Source organism: Sorex fumeus, unplaced genomic scaffold, assembly GCF_029834395.1.
Source record: "Sorex fumeus unplaced genomic scaffold, SorFum_2.1 ptg000063l, whole genome shotgun sequence".
Lineage (NCBI taxonomy): Eukaryota > Metazoa > Chordata > Mammalia > Eulipotyphla > Soricidae > Sorex > Sorex fumeus.
The window spans coordinates 26,216,770-26,240,842 of record NW_026606120.1 but is presented as its reverse complement, the minus strand read 5'-3'; the positions used below and the strand labels follow the sequence as shown (position 1 = coordinate 26,240,842).

Here is a 24,073-nt window from a genome sequence, read left to right as displayed (position 1 = left end):
TTCTTTACCGACGAGATGGCATGTTGGATTTCGGAAGGGAGAACATTGGGAACGACATATCCATCATGTGGTATGTGGTATGTGGGCAAGTGGATGTGGCTATTAAAGAGATCTGAGTAGAAGTCATGAATAATCTTCTCCATTGCCCTTCTGGAAGATGTGATAGATCCATCATGATGTCGGAGGGCAGTCATCTTGGTTTTGTAGTTGGTGAAGGACAGGCGGGCATTACATGTGCCTTATAAATATTTATTCTCTCTAGATTAGTTAATGCAATTAAAGATAAAAATTAATGCAACTGCAGACTATAAAATTAATGCCCCAAAATCCATGGCCTTCCTGAACGCAAATAATGAGAGAGAGGAAAGTACATGAAAAAAATCCCGTTCACAATTGTGCTCCAGAAAATCAAATACCTCGGAATCAGTCTAACTGAAGAGGTAAAGGCACAATGAAAACTACAAAACGCTACTCCATGAAACAAAAGAGGACATGAGGAAATGGAAACATACCCCCTGCTCATGGATAGGAAAAATTAACATTGTCAAAATGGCAATACTCCCCTACCGGGAGCCAAAAGGTCAGTACACCCTGACCTGCAATTTAGGAACTAATCTCTACTTGTAAAAATGTTAAAATACATTGTGTAAGCTTCTGAGCTATGCCCGAGATAACTGCCATGAGCCCGACATTAGGGCTCACACCTTGATTCACTGAAAATCTGCATGTTTTGTTAATTTCCCATTTTGCCTACTTCCTCATGTAACCAATTATAAAAAACTATCTTGGGAGAAATAAATTTGGAGCTTGATCAGAGTCTTGTCTTACTCCCATTCTTCTGTCTCTCTCTCTCTTTTTTTTTTACCACTCATACACCCTCTCCCGGTTATCCATGTTGACTAGTCCAGCGGGTCGCGGCACACCCCAAAGCATTATACAGATTCAGTGTGATCCCTATAAGGATACCCAAGAAATTCTTCAAAAAAATAGATTAAGTACTCCTGAAATTCATATAGAACACAACCCCCACGAATACCTAAAGCAATTCTTGGGAAAAAGACATGGGGAGGCATCACCCTCCCCAACCTCAAACTCTACTACAAAGCAGTAATAATTAAAACAGCATGGTACTGGAACAAAGCCAGGACTGAAGACTAATGTAACAGGGTGAAATATCTGTACACACAACCCAAAACACACACAACATCTAATCTTTGATAAGGGAGCAAGAAATGTGAAGTGGAACAAGGAAAGCCTCTTCAACAAATGATGCTGGCATAACTGGACAACCACATGCAAAAAAAAGGGCTTTGACCTTGACCTAACATCATGCACAAGTCAGATCAAAGTGGATTAAAGATCTCAAAATCAGGCCAAAATCCATAAGGTACATTGAAGACAAGGTCGACAAAACCCTCTATGATATTGAGGCAAATGGTATCTTCAAAGATGATACTCCACTGACCAACCAAGTGGAAACAGAGGAAAAATAAATGGGACTATCTTAAATTAAGAAGCTTCTGCACCTCAAAAGATACAGTGACCAGAATACAAAGACAATCTACAGAATGGGAAAGGATATTCACCAAATACACATCCGATAAGGGGTTGATATCAAGAATATACAAAGCACTGGTTGAACTCCACAAGAAGAAAACATCCAACCGCATCAAGAAATGGGGTGATAAAATGAACAGAAACTTACTCAAAGAAGAAATCCGAATAGCAAAAAGGCACATGAGAAAATACTGAACATCACTAATCATCAGGGAGATGCATATCAAAACAACAATGAGATATCATCTCACACAAAAGAGACTGATCCACATCCAAAAGAATAAAAGGAACCAGTGTTGGGGCATGAACCTGGGGAGAAAGGAACTCTCCTTCATTGCTGGTGGGAATGTCAACTGGTTCAGCCATTTTGAAAAACACTATGAACGATTCTCAAAAAATTAGAAATTGAGCTCCCATTTGACCTAGCAATACGACTCCTGGGAATATATCCCAGAGAGGCAAAAAAGTACAGTAGAGCCTGATTCAAACAGGAACCTGCCCAGCACCAGGGTCCCTTCCCGGGTCTGCACAGCTAACTAGATCCCCTGAGAACGGCCGGTTTTCACCCTTGGTCTGCGGGGGACGGGAATTGAGGCACACCGCACAAAAACAAAGCTGAACCACTCTGGGCACTCTCTCCATATTCACCCAGGAAACCACCCGGAGAAAGGGCCCCTTCCCGGAGCCACAGCCATTAACGTGGCCAGAGTTATTCTCCCACTACATATCCCATAGGAACCATAAGTTATCCTCTTACATGGAACTTTCACTAAGTTAGTTTAACCACCAGACACACATTAATCAATAATTGATTAATCCCATCTCAATTCATTCTGCAACTCAAGCAGAATAGTAACTGAGCGTGAAGGACTAAACCAAACTGATCACAATAGTAAAGCAACGCAAAAGCCCACCAAGCTTTCTTATTGAACAGCCTAGCCCAGAAGACGCCAACAGTAATGAAGTGCTAGACACCCTCTCTGACAAGGAATTTAGAAGGGAGCTACTGAGGTTGCTTAGGGAGGTAAAAGAAACAATCGAAAGCAATGCCAATAAAAGACAAGAGGATTTAAGGTAGAAATTAGGAAAATGAAAACGGAAATGTCAGACCTGAAAAACCTGGTAGGCAAATTGAAAAACTCAGTGGAAGGCCTCAGAAGCAGAGTAACAGCTGCTGAGGACAGAATCAGTGAACTCAAAGATGAAGCCCAGAGACTCTACAGAAAAGAGCAGAAAATGAAAAAGACACTCACAATTCGTGAACAGATGGCAAGAGAAGATCGTGATGAAGCCAAGAGGGGTAACATAAGAATTATTGGAGTCCCAGAGGGACAGGAGGAAAACACTGATGAAGAAACTGTCAAAGATATCATTGCTACGATGTTTCCAGAGCTGAAGAAAACATGTGACCACATTCAGGAGGCCGGAAGGGTACCAACTAGAAGAAATTCAAATAAAAATACCCCAAGACACATCCTGATCAAAATGGGCAAAACCTTAGATAGAGACAAAATTCTGAAAGCAGCAAGATCAAAGAAAGAAAATTCCTACAAAGGAGCATCCTTAAGATTCACAACTGATTTGTCTGATAAAACCCTCATGGCCTGAATACAGTGGTGGGATATAGTGAAAAAACTCAATGAAATAAATTCCTCACCAAAAATACTTTACCCAGCGAGACTCTCATTCATAACAAAAGGAACAACATACAGTTTCACAGACAAAAAACAGCTCAGGAACTTACAGTATATTCAACACCATGGTTACAAGAACAACTAAATGGGCTACTTTAGAGACAAGACAGGCCCCTCAAATACACCAAATTTCAACAGAAAAATGGGACAAAACCCGATAACAATAATCTCTCTCAATGACAATGGGCTAAACGCACCAATTAAAAGACACAGAGTGGCAGGATGGATTAGAAAATTGAACCCAACATTCTGCTGCCTGCAATAAACACATCTCAATAGTGAAAGCAAACACAGGCTCATAGTCAAAGGCTGGAAAACAATTCTACAGGCAAACAGCTCACATAAAAAAGCTGGGGTAGCCATTCTAGTATCAGACCACATTGATTTCAGACTGAAGGAGGTCACAAGAGACAGTGAAGGCCATTTCCTATTGATCAAGGGATCTGTACAACAGGAAGAACTTACAATACTAAATGTATATGCACCTAATGAGGGACCAGCAAAATACTTAAAACAACTACTCATAGACTTGGAGAAAGACATTGATAACAACACCTGGAAATTAAACAGTAAACTATTGGACAATGAGTGGCTTAGAAAGGAAATCAAAGAGGAAATCAAAAGATTCCTGGAAAAGAATGAAAAGCAGGACACAAGTTCCCAAAACATATGGAACACAGCAAAAGCTGTGTTAAGAGGAAAGTTTATAGCTCTACAATCATTCCTCAGGAAGGAGGAGCAAGCCCACATAAATAACCTAACCTCACAGCTTAAGAGCGTGGAGAAGGACCAACAAAAGGAACCCAACCCGAACAGGAGGAAGGAAATAATAAAATTCAGAGCAGAGAATAACGAGATGGAAACCCAAAGAGCAATCTGAAAGATCAATGAAACCGAGAGCTGGTTCTTTGGGAAAATAAACAAGATCGATAAGTCTCTCGCAAAACTCACAAAGAAAGGGAGAGAGAAAACCCTAATAAACTGAATCAGAAATGAAAAGGGTATCATTACAACAGAAACTACAGAAATTCAAAGGATCCTTAGGGAGTACTTTGAGAAGCTTTATGCCACAGAACATGAAAACCTCAAGGAAATGGAAAAATTACCTGATTCCTATAGACTCCCAAGGCTGAACTAAGAAGACTGGGAATACCTGAACAGACCTATCACCATCAAGGAAATTGAAATGGTAATAAAAAGTCTCCCTAAGCACAAAAGTCCTCGCCCAGATGGACTCATTAGTGAATTCTTCCAAATCTTTCAAGAGGACTTACTCCGAGTCCTCTTTAAGCTTTTCCACGAAATTTAAATATCAAAAACACTTCTGAACAGTTTCTATGAAGCAAATATCAACCTGATACCAAAAGCAGACAGATATACCACAAAGAAAGAGAATTACAGGCAAATATCCCTGATAAACACAGATGCAAAGATCCTCAACAAAGTATTAGCAAATAGAATTCAACGATTTATCAAAAAATCATACACCATGAACAAGTAGGACTCATCCCAGGGATGCAAGGGTAGCGTAACATTCGGAAATCAATCAACATAATCCATCATATCAACAAAAGAAAAGATAAAAAGCATATGATCATATTAATAGATGCAGAGAAAGCATTTGACAAGATCCAGCACCGGTTTACGATGAAAACCCTTGCCAAAATAGATATAGAGTGGATTTTTCTCAATATAGTTAAAGCCATCTACCACAAGCCTACAGCAAGCATCATCCTCAATGGGGAAAAACTGGGAGCCTTTCCTCTAAGATCAAGGATGAGACAAAGATGCTCACTCTCTCCACTGCTGTTCAATATAGTACTGGAAGTACTTGTAATAGCAGTTAGGCAGGAAAAAGATACTAAGGGCGTTCAGGTAGGAAAGGAAGAAATCAAGCTCTCACTATTTGCAGATGATTTGATACTATACTTAGAGAACCCTATAACCTCTACCAAGAAATTCCTAGAAACAATAGACTTGTATAGAAAAGTTGCAGGCTATAAAATCAATACCCAAAAGTCCATGACTTTCCTATACGCAAATAGTGAGAGAGAAGAAAGTGACATGAAAAATACAATCCTTTTCACAACTGTGCCACAGAAAATCAAGAAACTAGGAATCATCTTAACTAAGGAAATAAAGGACCTGTACTACGAAAACTACAAAAGTCTACTTCAGGAAACAAAAGAGGATGCAAGGAAATGGAAAGATATCCCCTGCACATGGATCAGGAGAATTAATATGGTCAAAATGGCAATACTCCCCAAAGCATTGTACAAATTCAATGAGATCCTTATAAGGATACCCATGACATTCTTCAAAAAATGGAGCAAACACTCCTGAAATTCATATGGAACAATAATCATCCATGAATAGCTAAAGCAATTCATGGGAAAAAGAAAATGGGAGGAATCAACCTCACCAACTTCAAATTCTATTACAAAGCAATAATTACAAAGTAATAATTAAAACAGCATGGTACTGGAACAAAGGCAGAGATGCAGACCAATGGAACAGAGTTGAATATACTGACATCTCCCCTGAAACATATGATCATCTAATTTTTGATAAAGGAACAAGAAATGTGAAGTGGAGTAAGGAAAGCCTCTTTAACAAATTTCGCTTGCAAAACTGGATGGCTACATGCAAAAAACTGGGCTCAGATCTCTGCCTAACACCATGTATAAAAGTAAGATAAAAATGGATTAAAGACCTCAACATCAGACCAGAATCCACAAGGTACATTGAAGACAAAGTTGGTAAAACCCTTCATGACATTGAAGCTAATGATATCTTCAAAGATGTCACACCATTGGCCGAGCAAGTGAAAACAGATAGACAAATGGGACTTTCTTAAACTAAGAAGCTTCTACAGCTCAAAAGAATCAATGATCAAAATAGAAAGACAGTCTACATAATGGGAAAGGATATTCGCCCAATACACATCTGACAAGGGGTTGATATCAAGGATATACAAAGTACTGATTGAACTCCACAAGAAGAAAACATCCAACCCCATCAAAAAATGGGGTGATGAAATGAACAGAAACTTTCTCAAAGAAGAAATCTGAACGGCTAAAAGGCACATGAGAAAATGCTCTACATCATTATTCATCAGGGAGATGCAGATCAAAACCACAATGAGATATAATCTCACACCACAGACACTGGCCCACATGCAAAAGAACAAAAGCAACCGGTGCTGGCACAGATGGAGCGAGAAAGGGACTCTCCTTCACTGCTGGTGGGAATGCTGACTGGTTCAGCCCTTTTGGAAAACAGTATGGACGATTCTCAGAAAAGTAGAAATTGAGCTCCCATTTGACCCAGCAATACCACTCCTGGGAATATATCCCAGAGAGGCAAAAAAGTATAGTGGAAATGACATCTGCACTTGTTTGTTCATTGTAACACTCTTTACAATATCCAGAATCTGGAAAAACCTGAGTGCCCAAGAACAGATGACTGGTTAAAGAAACTTTGATACATCTACAAAATGGAGTACTCTGTAGCTGTTAGAAAAGATGAAGTCATGAAATTTACATACAAGTGGTACTACATGGAAAGTATCATGCTAACCGAAATGAGTCAGAAAGAGAGGGACAGACATAGAAATACTGCATTCTTTTGGGGAACATAAAGTAACATAATAGGAGACTAACACTCAAGAATAGATGAGATAAGTACCAGGAGGTTTTTCTCCATGACTTGGAGACCAGCCACACATGCTTTGGGAAAAGGCAGCTCAGATAGAGAAGGGAGCACCAAATAAAGCATGTTGGGAGGATCCTCCCTGGATGGGAAAAGCATGCTGAATGTAGACTATAGACCGAACATGATTGACACTCAATGCCTCTTTTGCAAACCACAACACCCAGAAGGAGAGAGAGAACAAAAGGGAATGCCCTGCGATAGAGGCAGGGTGGGATGGGTGGGGGGGAATGGGGGGGAGGGATACTGGGATCTGTGGTGATGGAAAATTGGCATTGGTGGAGGTATGGGCACTTGATCATTGTATAATTGAAACCCAAGCACAAAAATTTGTAAGTCTACAACTGTACCTCATTGTGTTTCACTAATAAAAATTTTAAAAAACATTATTGCAACTGGAATTTTTCATTTTTTAAAAGTCTATGGCATTTGTTGACATGAACTAATAAATAAAATCTATTCATTTTTTAGATTATTGAGTAGAGACTACAATTAATTTTAACCTAAAAATTTTTCAAAATTAATCAAATAACTTTTGATTACTACTCTTTATTGGCTTATAATATTATATTTAATACTTCAGCTGGAGTGATAGCACAGCGGTAGGGGGTTTGCCTTGCATGCAGCAACATGGCCAACCCGAGTTCGATTCCTCCGCCCCTCTAGGAGAGCCCGGCAAGCTACCGAGAGTACCTCGCCCGCACGGCAGAGCCTGGCAAGCTCTCCGTGACGTAACAATCACAATATAATCACAATTTAATAGAGCTGCCACAAATCAAACTCTACTTTCCCCGATTTTATTTTGCGCAAAATAAACATTACTATGATTTTGACTATTATAAAAAGAGTTCATTAGAATACCTGTCATGTTGCAATATACAAGAGATGGTCCCAGTGGGCCACTTCCATCGGAATCAATATAGTAGAGTCCTGAGGAGTTTCCCCTGTGCTTGTAGGCTTCACAAGACTGCTCGTACAGTGCTGCAAAACACATGATCTCAGACAACACCACAATGAGCTGTGTCCCTCTAGCAGCTTTATTGTGTGATGCCTTCCCCTGGCAGTACTCACTCTGAACTGCTCTCATGCACATTTTCTCTAGAGGACTGGTCTCTGTTGCAATTAGGCAGTGAGCTGAATCTGAGACATTTTAAGAGTTATTGCTGTGGGATATGTGAAGCTGAATCCCTTATGACCTTCAGATACATCCAAGTATCTGAAGCACATTAGCTCACCTGTCAGTATATAATAATAGATATTATTATTTTTATTTCCTTTATATTACTCAATAGTTATACTCTTTGTTTAGTTAAAGCAATTTATATATGAAATGAATTTTTAACAATTCATTTTGAAAGATGCAGTTTTAAAGATGCACTTTACTAATGAGCAATTCTGCCTTCCTCACTTTGTAAAGCTTGTTTAACAGAGCTTCTTAAAATTATCCATAATGATTATTCAAGAAATTGGAACTCAAACAAAATGTGTGTGAAAACCTCTTTGTAATTTCAGTTTATCCTGATTCATTTTGGAATTTTTCATATTACCAATAATTTTTTCTAAAGGTAAAGGTAAAGGCCCTCCCGTTGATCGTCAATTTGCTCGAGTGGGCCCAGTAACGTCTCCATTGGAGACTTTGTTGTTACTGTGTCTGGCATATGGAATACTCTCGGTAGCTTGCCAGGCTCTCTGAGAGGGGAGGAGGAATCCAACTCGCGTCGGCCATGTTCGCTGCGAGCAAGGCAAACGCCCTACCCGCTGTGCTATCGCTCCAGGCCGCTCGAGCAAATTTTTTCTATAAACAAAGAAAATTATTTACATGTGTAGATGATAGACTTAATATTTAGAATAAGTTTTTATGAATAATCAACTGCAAACATCTCATTTGTTTCTTGGACAGGAATAATCTTTAGAAAACCTGTAAAGCTCTCAATGACTGCCAGAAAATGGTACAGGGCTCTGTCTGGCACATGGTTGGATTGGCACTTTAAAACACTAGTGATCAGATTTGGCATCCACACCAACTCTCATGTAAAAGTACAGGAAAATCCTTAAATTGAACTGATCCAAGAAAGGTGGATAGGGAGGGAAAGAGATAAGAGGAGGGTGTGAACATTGATCTGTCTGCACTGATGAGATTCTAGATCTAAAGTTTTAAACCCTGTAACTACTCTCCATAGCTAAGGAAAATGCAGAGAGGGCTTCAAGAATTACTGTTGTTTGTCTCTCAAAAAAGGGAAAATTTTAAGAACTAATGTTTGTCCAGGAATTTTATAAAAGAAAACACTGTTTTATTAAATATAGCCACACATCAATGTGTCCAGGTTGGAATTTCCCAAGTAAATAACACAATTATTGCCACTTATAGTGATGGAAACACAGACAATATTGATAGCGGTGGTTACATTTGGATTAGGATTGAAATTTCCTATGGAAATAGAGTATGAAAACCTGTTCTTAATGTGAATGCACATATGTACTAATTGTGTACTTGGAGCAAAATATATTTATTGCATACCAAAAGACAATAAGCTTATGATCTCTTACTACTGATCTAGAAACCTCAGGCCCTTATTTTATTTTTCAGTAGAGAACCACAATGAAGTCAATTTAATTATTAGGAAAATATTTTTTCACAAGTGAAAAAAATCTATCATTTCTCATAATTGTATTCATACTTGTTTAGATTATAATTATATCAAAGTGAGATATTATTTTAGCTTTCATTCCTTAATCACTAACATTCAGCAGGTATTGAGTCATTGATTAAAATATCTGCTAGATGTGATGAGGGATGATCCAAGTAAGAAATTGACTGTTTAACACAAATGACTCTGACCAAATCTCTCAACGTTTAATTTCTGGTTATTCAGCCCATTTCCAATGAAGAGTAGTCCTGTAAATTCTAACCTGACACCATTATAAAAAATAGAGGCAAGTGAATTTACTCTGGTTGAATTTACCTTGTGTTTACGGGGTTATTTACCTCCCTAAGTTCAGCAAGATGCTGTGGGCTCCTCTGTGGAACTGCCAAAATGGGGACCAAGGGTTCTTATCTCAACCCAAATTCCTAAATTTCCATCCATATCAAACTGGACCATGTCAATTCACATGCTGCCTTCTTTCCACACAGTGTAAAATCTATTAAATAATTTTAAGGAAGAGCTCTCAGAAATGAAACATAATCTCTAATAAGAACTGGTGGTGGTTGGATGTGCTCATTTTTATATCATGCTCTTACTTAAAGTTCCAGGGAAAGAAGGTATGTATGCAGAAATGACAACAGTGCTATACAAATAAGGGGAAGCTAAGACAAAAGCCAATAATTAGAAAACCATGAGAATTTCAGGACTCTACTAAGAGGAATCACTGTCACTGTCACTGTCACTGTCCTTCCGTTGTTCATCGATTTGCTTGAGCGGGTCCAGTAACGTTTCCATTGTGAAATTTGCTGCTACTGTGTTTGGCATATTGAATATGTCACGGGTAGCTTGCCGGGCTCTCCGAGAAGGGCAGAGGAATTGAACCCTGCTCGGCCGGGCGGGCTATGCGCAAGGCAAACACCCTACTGCTGTGCTATTGCTCCAGTCCACTAAGAGGAATAAGTGGGTCTAATCATTTACTGGTCAGAGAAGTTTGGTTAGCTTTAAACTTGAGAGAATTATTTTTCAGGGAAGAGAAATTAAATTAAAATTTGTGGACAGATAGTAAATTCCAGTATGTTATCATCATAAAAATTTATCATGAAACCCAATAACTTGTTTTGCTACAGAACTCAGAAACTAAAATTGGCTCAAATTTAAACAGGGTAAGTTATATATTCTAGATTTTAAAAAAGAACACTTTATAATTTTTTTTAATACTTACTATTGCTTGGGCTGGAGCGATAGCACAGCGGGTAGGGCTTTTGCCTTGCACGCAGCCAACATGGCCGACCCGAGTTCGATTCCTCCGTCATTCTCGGAGAGCCCGGCAAGCTACTGAGAGTATATCGCCCGCATGGCAGAGCCTGGCAAGCTCCCCGTGACGTATTCGATATGCCAAACACAGTAACAAGTCTCACAATGGAGACGTTACTGGCCCCGCTGGAGAAAATCGATGAACAACGGGAGGACCGTGACTGTGACTTACTACTGCTTACCTTCTATTTTTTCTTGTCTATTTATTGATGTATTTCTGTAAGCTGTCATGACATCATTAGAAATTAAAATTTGTTAAAAGTATATCAGACAAGTTTGTTCCTTGCTGGGAAAGCCCATGTTATCTCTTGAACATTTGTCTCTTTCTTTCTCTTTCCTCACATTTGTCTAAGTAAAACTATTTTTAAAGCAAATTAGACTCAAAGATTGAGTCTCTGTTTTCTGCTATCATTTTTACACCATATGTTTGCGCAGATGCATATAAACATAGTTACGAGAAGGAAAATCGGAAAATAATGAAGAAGGAGAATAAGCAGTTTGCAAGGCTTACAGGAATGGCATGCAGCACCTATGTAACCAGTGTCCTGGCAATCGCAAGAGAAGGTGTCCCAGGACTGAGAACATACACCCCCATGTTCACAATAGCTGGGCAGGCACCTAGAAGAAGACATACACACTATTACTGCCCAACTCCATCAGGAGTTATATGCATCTTAGTACTAATCCGCTGCTAGAAAAATTGGAGGAAGACAATGAACTCAAAAGAAAGAACAAAGATAACTAGTTTTGTCGACATGATTTCCTAACATAACACCACCATGGTCTAATAAATTTAGTAGAGTCTACCAAAAATTACATACTGGGGATAGATACACTCACTGTATATTGTATTATATCAGGAAATAGGCTTGCTTTTCCTAAAATGTAATAAAATTAATTTCATACAGGACCATGGTATAAATTGTTTAGAGTGACCATACACAGCACATGTTACTAGCCTGCATCTCTGTATGTGTAGTATAGTATAAGTATAGGAAAGAAAATATTATAAAATATTCTCCCTTTTGAGAACTCTCCTATAGAAAAGCACTTGGGTTGAATATTGACCTATTTTGGCCAATGGTACATGAGTACATTGCTTTCAGCAGTGGACCAACTCTCATTTTATTCTTATCCTATAACCCCAGTCATATGAAAAAACAACAACACATACTTATATGGTAAACATATGCTTAGGGTGCACAAAATTCTGAGTTATCTCCCCAGCACCAAGTGGTTCACTGAATACTGCCAGTTATAGCCCTGGTGAACCACAAGCACCACTGGCACAAGTTTCTCCAGAAGCATCTTTTTTAAAAGAAACTTAGGCTTCAGCCAATAAAATGACAAATAGGACAAATGCTTAAGAGGACTATAAACCATCCACCTCCACTGACCGCAGATGACTAACTTAACAAAAGCCACAGAACTGTGAATTTAACCAAGAGGAATTTCAGTCATTATGTTTTACGGTACTTTATTGTGCAGCTAAAGCTAACTGCTCTATGAACCTACCATTAGAATTTGATGCCCTATTGATTTAGTACATAATTTCAAATTTTAAGAGAAATAAGAAATGAAAAACAAAATATTTCAACAAAAATGAACCAGTGGAATACAATACAGAGCCCCAAATTAAAGTCACCAGAATATGGACAGCCAATTCACTTATTTATGAGGTGGGGGGCCCACAACTGGTGGTAGTCAGGTCTTACTCCTGGCTTTGTGTACAGAGATGACTTCTGGTGAGGCTTGGGTGTATGGTATAGAGAATCAAGCTGGGTGCTTCACATGCAAGGAAGCATCCTTAACTGCTGTACTCTGTTGCACTCTTTCTCTCTGTCCCCACAATTTTACTATCTTTTAAGGAGAGCATGAAAAACAGTTTTGAAGAATTACTCTTGGCTTTCTGTCCAGAGATCATTTCTAACTATACTGAGGGGACTTTTTCTGTGTTCTGTAGTGAAGCCAGGCCAGTCATGTGCAAGGCAAATGCCATAGCAGATGTACTATTTCCCCAGCCGCTGTCAATTTATGACAAATAGGCTAAGAATATACAATGAGCAAAGGAAATCCTCTTCAACAAACACTGTTGAGAAAATTGAACAGCTATATTTTAAAAAGTAACCAGATAAATATTTAACATCAAAAGGAAAAATAATTTTAAATGGATTAATGGTATGGATTAAATCCTAAACTATACATAAGAAAATATGTGTTACACACTAGATATTGATACATACTAGATATTGATAACAGATATTTGCAGTCTCAGTTTTAATATCAAGGGCATCAAGAGTTAAAATAAGAGTGAAAGTAGTATTAAATCAAAATATGAAAAGCTTTTGTATGGTGAAAGAAACTAGTACCAGAGCAAAGAGGCAGCCTAATAATTGGGAAAAGGTATTTTATACATCATGTACCCTACAGACAGGTTTGTATATAATGCATGAAGGAATCACACAACTCAACTAAAACAAGAAAAATCAACACAATACAAAATGGACATTAATCTGCAGAAGCTCTTTTAAAAATAAAAAATATATATAGGAAGAAAGAAAACTAAAGATGGCAGTGTGAACATGCAAAAGTGCTCACTCCTTATCATCAGAAAAATGCAAATCAAAATCACATTGAGTTCTCACTGCATATTTGTGACAATGACCCTTATCAAAAAAGCTCTGCAAGAGCCATAGAAAGGCCAGGGGTGGTCTATTATATAAAGGAGGCATGGGACCTCTGGCACCACAAGGACAAGACAAAAAAAATTTTTTTAAAGATCAGAACTAGGGGCTGGAGAGATAGTACAGCGGGTAGGGCATTTGCCTTGCATACGGCTGACCCGGGTTCGATTCCCAGCATCCCATATGGTCCCCTGAGCATCGCCATTCATTCATTGCACACAGCTGACCCAGATATAATCCCTGGCATTCCATATAGTGCCCTGAGCACTGCCAGAAGTAATTCCTGAGTACCAAGTCAGGTTACCCCTAAACATTGCTGGGGTGTCAAAAGAATAACAACAAAAAACTGCATCTCTAATGATTATTAAAAACATTTACGGTGCACTGTGGACAGGAAAAGAGACCTTAATTCAGCACTAATGCATAGAAAATAGAAAGTTCAATGAGATGCCATTGCATATCTTATAATATGGATATTGTAATAATAATGTTAAAAAGAAAGTTTAATATAGCTCAGTGATAGACTCTCACTTTGCATGTGTTAAGGCCTGGGTTCAATCCCTGGCACCAAAAAAAATAAATAACTAAACAAAATTAAAACTGAAAATTAAAAGAAGGCAAACAAGTGATGGTGAAGATAATGTAAGCTCCCCGTGACATATTTGATATGCTAAACACAGTAACAACAAAGTCTCCAATGGAGATGTTACTGGGCCCACTCGAGCAAATCGAAAATAATGAATTACTGAAACACTATATCGATATGGGGATGTAAAATGGTGCTTTGGCATTTGTTATAACAATTATATAAAGCTACTGGAGCGGTAGCACAGCGGTAGGGCGTTTGCCTTGCACGCAGCCAACATGGCCGACCCGAGTTCAATTCCTCCGCCCCTCTCAGAGAGCCTGGCAAGCTACCGAGAGTATCTCGCCCGCACGGCAGAGCCTGGCAAGCTCCCCGTGATGTATTCGATATGCCAGACACAGTAACAACAAAGTCTCCAATGGAGACGTTACTGGGCCCGCTCGAGCAAATCGACGAACAACGGGAGGGCCTTTACTTTTACCTTTACCTTTACTGACCACCCAGCAAGTGTATCACTGTCACTGTCACTGTCCTCCCGTTGTTCATTGATTTGCTCGAGCGGGCCCAGTAATGTCTCCATTTTGAGACTTATTGTTATTGCGTTTGGCATATCAAATACATCATGGGTAGCTTGCTTGGCTTTGCCATGTGGGCGAGATACTCTCGGTAGCTTGCTGGGTTCTCCAAGAGGGGCGGAGGAATAGAACCCGGCTTGACCCGGCTGGGTGCGTGCAAGGCAAACGCCCTACCACTGTGCTATTGCTCCAGCCCTGCAAGTGTATATGCTAGAGTATATATCCTAGAAAATTGAAGATTTAGTTGCAGATAACAACTTGTGCAAAAGCATTTGTATCAGCTGTAGCCATAACTCAAAACTCTAAACATTCATAACCTAAATTTCATAACAACATTTATCAGCTGATGAATGGATAGCTATATTTGGTATGATTTTACAGGATACAGTATTTTTTATCAAATATAGTGATAGCTACTTTTCCTAAAAGCATAAAGATAAAGCGCATGTTCAATTTCCTAATTTACAATGTGCGTTCCCGAACCATTAATTATCTTCATGTGATTTATGATTTTTAGTGAAAATAAATTTGTACTGAAAAACACCACCTTGCACACAAACTTGACGTGGTTCATAAAATCATGATTTGCTTTTATACCCTCCTAATTTCAATTTTATTTTCAATAAGTTGGGTCTGGGGAGATGGTAGAGCAGAAGAAAGTTGTTTGCCTTGCATGCACTTGATCCAGTCTATGCCTGGCAGTCTCTGTGGTCCTCAAGAACTGCCAGGAGTGACCCCTGATAGCAGAAGAAGAAGTAAACCTAAACTTTATCGGGTGTGACCCCCAAACAAACAAAAAGAAACAGTGACCATGAAATTGCTGATACTGAAATGTATCACATAGTAATATTCAAACATAAATTGTCCAACAGAAAACTATAATTCAATCATTTAATAACCAAAATGAGCAAATACAATGACAAGAAGATCACTTTCTTCCCAAGCATACAAAAATACAAACTATACACACATTACGAAAGTCTATGCTGATCGCAACACTGGAAACATTTTATAATTATTAAGAAGACAAGAGATAATTGACCTTTCATAAAACTTGCTTGTCAGTGAATGGTCACGGAGAGTACTATGCTAAGTGAAGTGAGTAAGAAAGAGAGGGACAGACATAGAATGATTGCACTCATCTGTGGAATATAAAATAACACAACATGAGACTGACACCCAAGAAGAGTAGAGACAATGTCCAGGAATATTGCTCCATAGTTGGAAGCCTGCCTCATGTGCTGAGGGAGAAGGCAGCTGGACTAGAGAAGGGATCACTGAATCAACTATCGTTGGCAGGGTCACTTGGGATGGGAGATGAGGGCTAAAAGTAGATAAAGGACCAAACGTGGTGGCCTTTCAGTATCTGTATTGCAAACCATATTGCCCATAAGTAAAGAGAGAGTAAGAGGGAAATTGTCTGCCATAGAGGCAGGGGGATGGGTGGAGCATTGGAGGGGGTATATTGGGGAGATTGGTGGTGGAAAATGTACACTGGTGGAGGGATGGGTGTTCTATTACTGTATGACTGAAACTCAAACAAGAAAGTTTTATAACTGTGCTGACAGTGATTAAATAAAAAAAAATGGGAAAAAAATGATACTGACCTTTTTAAGAAGAGTAGTAGGCAAATATTTTCTCCCAGTCTGTGGAGTGCCATTTTATTCTGGCAATGATTTATTTTGTAGTACAGAAATTTCTTATTTTGATAAAATTCAACTTGTTTAGTTTGCTACCATTTTCTTGTCCAATGTCAATAAGTCATTGAAGAAGCCTCTAGATTCAATGTCATGAAGGGTTCGTTCTATGTATAATTTATGAATTTGAGTCTCAATATTTAGGTATTTGAGCTATTTTTAATTGACTTTTATGCATAGTGTGACATAAGCTATTTTTAATTGACTTTTACGCATAGTGTGACATAAGATTCATTTTTCTCATCTGGCTGTTTAGTTTTTTTCATCAATACTTATTGAAAGGTGGTTAAATGTACCACTTCATGTTATTAATTCTTCTGTCAAAGATATATATATATGTATATATATATATATATATATATATATATATATATACCTGATGACTGATCTTTGGGCTCTCGATTGCATTTTATTGATCTGCATCTGCCATTTTCCCAGTGACACACTGTCTTTATTAATATAACTTCATAGTATGATTTAAAACTGGAGTGAGAAATGTTTCCATCTGTTTTATTGAAGGGTGGAGAGTTATGCCATAAAAATTTCAACAGCATCATTTTTCATTTGTCTCTTTAAAATTTTTCACTTGTCTCTTTAAAATGTCATGGGTATTTTCATAAGGACTCCATTGCTTTGGGTACGGTTCTCATTTTGACAAAATCAATTCTTCCATGATCAGGGAATATATTTCCATTTTTTGTGTGTCTTCTTTAATTGCTTTTAGTAGTAATTCATAGTTTCTTTATATAAGTCTCATAAGTCATTTCTTGTGTTAAGCTGATTCCTAGGGACTTTATTTTGTGGTCTGCATAGGCTAACTGTGAAGCACTTAAAAAACTTAACAAGAAAAATACTCCAATAAACTTCATCCAAAAATAGGGAGAAGAGATAAACAGACACTTCCTGAAGAAAGACATGCTGTTGGCCAGTGAGAATATAATTAAGAAAGAAAAAGTTCTGCATCAAGGGGGCCAGAGAGTACAGTGGGTAAGGTATTGTCTTGCATAAGACCTATCCAAATTCAATCCGAAGCACATTGAATGGTCCCTGAGGTTTCCGGAATGATCCCTGAGTGCAGAGCCAGAAGTGTGCCCCGAGCAACATCTCAAAAAAAAAAAAAACTCTGCATAACAAATCAGCAGAGAAATACAAATCAAAATTAAAAAAGAGATATGGCCTCAGACCTGTAAGACTGGCCCAGAGGAAAAAAAAAAAGCAGGGATGGCAAAGATGTGGGGGCAAAAGGAACCGATATTCACTGCTGGGAATGTCAACTGGTTCAATCCTTCTGGAAAGCAACATGGACAATTGACAGAAGAAAGAGTTGAGAACCAGAGAGATCAGCAGCAGCAGAAGAAAAAGCACATTCCCTGCACATAGTCAACCTGGGTTCTATCCCCAGCATTCCATAAGATCTCCTGATAAACACCAAGAATGACCCTTGAGCAAAGAGCCAAGAGTAACTCTAAGTACAACTGGGTGTGATCCAACCCACATCCCTGCTCAATAATATCTAAGACTTGAGCTTCCATAAAACCTGGAAATTTCATTTCTTGGCATTTCCCCCTAAAAATTCTACTCAGAAAAGACATTTGCATTCCTCTCTTCATTGAAGCACAATTCACAATATTCCAAAAATCTATGAATTATCTAAGTGACCAAGAACAGATAACTGGATTAAGAAACTTGTATATATTCACAATAGAATACTATTTATCTATAAGAAAAGACAAAATCATGATTTTCTGCTAAACTGATGGAGTATCACGCTGAGTGAAGCCAGCTAGATGGAGGGAGATACAGAATGGCTTCTAGCATAAATAGGGTGAAAAGAATAGAAAGGAAATAACAAATGAACTAATGCAACAGAATCTGTAAACTGGTCTACATAACTGAGCTTTCTGTGGTTGGAAGACAGTAAGAAAGGAGGACTGAAGGGAGACAGAATGGTGGAGGAAACGTGCACTCTGGTGGAGGATGAGATCTTTGAACACTGCACACATGAACCCCATTGACAGGATTGTGAATCATGGTGAATTAAAAAACTTTTTAAAGAAGAAAAAAGGTTTCCATGAATAGGTAGTATCCTTAGTTGATAGTATGTTCATTGGAAGACCATGGAGAGCTCCATATCCTTCCTAGTCTCTTCAATCAACTTCCAAAATCATTGCCAATTAGGAAAGGTAAAACAAATGTCATTAAGAACAAAGTAAGAAAATTAAAAGAAGAAAGGAAGCCTCTGGCTGTTATATGATTTCCCCGTTTTGAATTCTACATAATTCACACTCCCACATACTAAAAATTCTATAGATGGATCTGAAGAACTCGTTTCACTTTCTCTTAAAACACACAGAAATATAAGAACTGGATTCAGACCAACTTACTTAAGTTTAAAGGAAACTAGATATGCATATTTTGAAATTTAAATATACTTATTTTTTTTAATTTTCATTGATCTCACAACAGTTTTTCTACCCCAAGGTTGTGAACTCTAAGGAAATTTGGTTTGTGCCTGTGGTATCATAAGTGGAATATTTTGTGTCAAACTTTAATTTCTGAGTAGTTTTCCTAGGTAAATGTATAAAGAGGAACCCTTACTTTCTAAGTCTGTAAATTACAAAAATGTAAATAAATGAGTAGAATCAAGTTCAATGAAGCTAATTAAAGGTATTAAATTTAGTCCCAAAATAATTCCATAAATATTGTTTAATTTATATTAGTCCTACTCTTCAGTGTCCTTTATAGTAATTACATTGCACCTTTTCCTTCGGCCTTAGGCCTTTGTGAAAGATGTATTCAAGCAAGTTCAAGGAGTTAAATTTACAGCAAAAAGCTGGGGCAAGAGCAACTGCTCACCATCTCTCCCCCATCCCTATATCATAGTTCTGTGTTGGCCATTGCACACTGTGACCAATCTGGGACTGTCAAGCCATTATAGAACCTGTAGACAACAGACAGGACTACGGAGTGAAGATGGGACCGTTCTATATCTCCTACAGGGAAGAAGTGGGATGAATTTCTAGACCTGGCCTGAGACCTTGTTTCCTACCAGAGTCCCTGATTTTACCCCCCACAGAAGTCAGCTTAACAAAGGTGAAAATGATGCAGCATCTTGAAAGAAAGCTAAAGTTGCTATAGAGGGACTGGAGTTATAGTACAGATTATAGGATGTTTGCTTTGCACAATAGCAAACAACTAAATCATCCCATATGGTCCCCTAAGACCCACTCCGAGTGATTTCTGAGTGCAGAGTTTGGAGTAAGACCTAAACAAAACTGATCGTGGCCCCAAAACAAAACAAATCTCCTATAGAGACCCAGGGAAAAGGTTAGGGAGATGGATGTTCGTGGTTGGCTCCCTATTGGTTTTTTCGAGAAAAAGTTAGGTACTGAACATCAACATTACACATAAACACTCTTCTACCTGACTTTACCAAATAAGAATGAGAAAACCAGATTTTGTGCCCAAATTGGAAGTTTAGCTCCTTAAGAAAATAAAAAAATAAATCTTTATTTCCAGAAATTATGGGCCAGACAACTTGTGTCCTTCAGTAACTGCTCTGTTGAGAGCAGTTATTTTCGAGCTTCAGCTCTTTGAGAGCAGCTATTTTCTGGATTCTATAATGATGCATGATGCCTTCCATATCCTGAGTTTCCTCTTTTCTAGAAGAAGCAAACACACACAGGAGAAACAAGATGCTAAATGAAGAGACAGAAGCTAAATTGGAATGTGACTGTGTCCAGACGTGAGAGTAACTGCACCTATGCTTATATCTTAGCAGCGTTCCATTGTCAAAGAAGACCAGCATGTGGTTTCTCTTTACACAGCCAAAATGGGATCAGTCTGCAAAACTCTCCAGGAAAAGAGAAATCATGGCATCTCCACACCCAGCAAGGGCCAAACTGTTTTCTGACCAATGACGTGGAAAAGGGCAATGAAGGCTGGGGTCACACTGACCTTTGAAAAGCATTAGCCCTAAAGGTAAAGTGAGTCAGGCATTTCATCATGTAATAGGAGGATTGTAAATAATAAAGTGTAGGCAACATGGAGCAACAAACACAGACTTATAGATGGGAATCAGGTTTGGACAGAAGAAAAACTTGATAAATCACTTTGCAACTGTGCAAGGTTGCAGGAAAGAAGGAATAGAAACAGGATACTCTTCTCCAGAATGAGGGGAAACAACACTCAGTTCTGAGGTAAAGCTTAAGAATATGCCCTGTTGGGGGTATGATGCCCCCAGCAGGTCGGTCTGTACCTATAAGGCGAGTGCATCAGCAGCCTGATGGCACCGTCAGACTTTCAGATACCCCAAAATTGCTGCTGTGCCTTTGGGCAGACCCCAAAAGCTTGGGGCAAAGTTTACCAAGACAGTAAATGGCCAAAAGTTAGGTATGTGGGAGACACACCCACAAACCACCCCTGGCCCAGCTATATAATTGGAGGCATGGCCTCTCTGGTTCCTGATCGAACTGATTAACGGCCATGATCCTAGAGAGTCAGAAACAAATCTCGGAACCCAAAGGCTTTTGGCAGAAATGTGTCCTATTCCTGCAGTAGGTTACTGGTGCTGGGCCACTTCAGGTGGGAATAGGTTTTGTGCCTTGGCTGTTCTCCCTGGCGGCCCACCATCCTCCAGAGGCCACTGGACAGTCAGGTTTGGGCCTGCAATGACGAGATACATGGGGCTTCACCAGACGGTGGTGAAACCGATCCTTTCCTCCCCATCCCAACGAGACCCCGAGTTGCCGCCTACGAACGGCCTCTCTGGCTCCTGATCAAGCTGGCTCCTGATCAAGTTGATTAATGGCCATGATCCCAGAGACTCAGAAACAAATCTCAAAACCCAGCACCTTTGGCAGAAATGCATCTGGACCATATAAAAGGTGGCTGCCACCTCAGAGCTTATAGGAAAGCCAGGTATGAGCTGGTGGTGACGGGGCAACTGTAGTCTCATGGGAAGGTGGATGGTACCGGCTCATTCTTCACACCCTACCGAGGTCATGAGTTGCCCCCCACGAGCGGCTCTCCAGCACGGCCATGGCTCCAGAGGCAAAAGGACTTAGTCCAGAGTCCGGCAGCTTGTGGCAGAAAAATTAATGGACCATGCGTTAAACTATGGCACCATGCCTCCCCGGGAGGGAAAGGGTGTTGCTCCCTTCCACCTCCCATCCCTCCCCGCCCCCTCCCCGGCAGCAAGGTGGCTGCCGCCTCAGAGCCTATAAGAAAGCCAGGTGTGAGCCAGCGGTGACAGGCAACTGCAATCTCATGGGAAGGGTGGTGATAACGGCTCCTCCTTCACGCCCTACCGAGGTCACGAGTTGCCCCCAACGAGTGGCTCTCTGGCTCAGCCATAACACCATACGCACAGAAACCAATCTCATAATTATCTGGCTCTTTGCAGAAATCCAAAATCGGGGCCGCGTGACATTATATGATTCTCATAACCAGCTATAGAAAACAAAGTATTTCACAACGTCAGCAATTCTGATTGTTTGGGGGGAAATTCTAAACAGTAATGGTGCATTTTTTGTTGAAATAATGAATGTAATCAATGTAGAGAAGAGTTAAATAGAAATCATCTGCCTCACAGGCATTGGGAGGACTGGGAGGGGGTTATATTGGGGTTCTTGGTGGTGAAAAATGAGTACTGGTGAAGGGAAAGGTGTTTGATCATTGTATGACCGAGATTTAAACCTGAAAGCTTAGTAACTTTTCCCACAGTGATTCAATAAATAAATATAAGAAGAAAAAATAAATAAATAAAATTATGAAAAAAAAGTAATTTGGAGTTCATGCCCAATTTATCAGCTAATCAGTGGCTGAATAAATAGCAGTACTCTACATTAAAAAAAGAATATGCCCTGTTAAAGTTCTTTTCAACTTTGAGATTTTTCTTTCTATAATATTACTGATTATAAAAAAATGAATAATAGAAAATTTTGACTGTAGTCCTCAAAACTGTGCTCTTCCCCCATACTGTTCCATTGAGAGATACACACCATGATCCAACCAGAACTGAAGAATTACTCTCTTGGCTCGACTCATTAATGATCCATCATTCACAGTCATGAAGCAATCAACTTGTGATTCTGCTCACCTAATACTCATAAATCGCTCTATAATTTGTTTACAGAATCTCTATTCCCTATTTCAAACTCCCAATCTTCATGATTCAGACCAAAATATTTCACCCTTAAATAAGTTGCCTCTTGTGTTCTCCTCTGCTGTCTTCACTATCATCATCTTCACCAGATGTCAGAGTTTTGCTAAATAGTATAAAGGGGGACCTGGCATTGAGCCCTTCAGAGATATTTTAAGAACGTTAGGTCAACACGTAGAGCCTCAGATGGCTCCCAGGCCTCTGTGGTATACCTCTGTCATACTAGTTAGTACCATCTCCCATGTGCCCTCGTCTATTCCTCTAAGTCAGCGTTGCTAGTGTAGAAATCTTTAAATGGATCAAACTTAATTGCCACACTTTGGGCTTCGATACAAGGCTCTGCCTTGCTCTGGACTGCTGGCTTCTCCCACTTGATTCCCACCCACATTTTCATCAAAGTTTAGGTGTGTCTTAATAGTGATATATAGTTCAAATACAGAGAACTGCCCCCAGATGCTTACAACCCCCAACTTATTATTATTCTATAGTGGCAGCTTTTATTTTTCGTGTAAAGAGAAAACTATATTTAGTTTTTAAGGTAATAGAGCCTTAGTGTCATGGATGGGCAAAATCTTGCTTCACTGAAAAGCATTTTACAAAGGCTAGCAGCAGGCCAATGGCCTACAGACCATTTTAAACAAAGACTAGTAGTGATATTCCAATAAATTCTCACTCTGGACCAGGCAGCAGGGATGACACAACTGAAGTAAAATGCATCTTCTTTACTATTTATTTAAATGAAGTAAATTGTTGTGTCTTTTTGAAACATTGGAACACTGCAAAAGCACTAATGAAGAGATTCCATTCTTTGAATTAAAATAGCTAATAAAAATGGGCTGGAGTGATAGCACAGCGGTAAGGCATTTGCCTTGCGCGCAGCCAGCCCAGCTGAGCCGGGTTCGATTCCTCTTCCCCTCTCAGAGAGCCCAGGAAGCTACCGAGAGTATCTCGCCTGCACAGCAAAGCCTGGCAAGCTACCCATGACATATTAAATATGCCAAACACAGTAACAACAAGTCTCAAAATGGAGACGTCACTGGGCCTGCTCAAGCAAATCGATGAACAATGGGAGGACAGTTTTGTTTGTTTGACAGATTAAAAAACAAAGAATACCATGATTTATCTAAAAACATTTGGGGATAATATTTTTAAATAAATAGATGGGGGGCAGAGAGATAGTGTAGTGAATAAGGTATTTGCCTTGTACACAGCAGACCTAAGTTCAGTCTCTGGCCTGTCAGGGACCCTGCAACCCTCTCAGGAGTGATCCCTAAAACAGAGCCAAGGAGCAAGCTCTGAGCACCACTGGATGTGAAAGGAAGGAAGGAAGGAAGGAAGGTAGGAAGGAAGGAAGGAAGGAAGGGAAGAAGGAAGGAAGCACAATTACAATTAGATGTGGCTTCAAAATCAAAACAAATGAACGAACAAACAAAAATCACCTTTAGTA

General features: G+C 39.3%; 1 pseudogene; it reads right to left on the bottom strand.

Annotated features, from left to right (window-relative positions):
- Nucleotides 1–24,073, bottom strand: part of LOC130034970 (contactin-associated protein-like 3) — a 170,144-nt pseudogene that overhangs the window by 72,695 nt on the left and 73,376 nt on the right.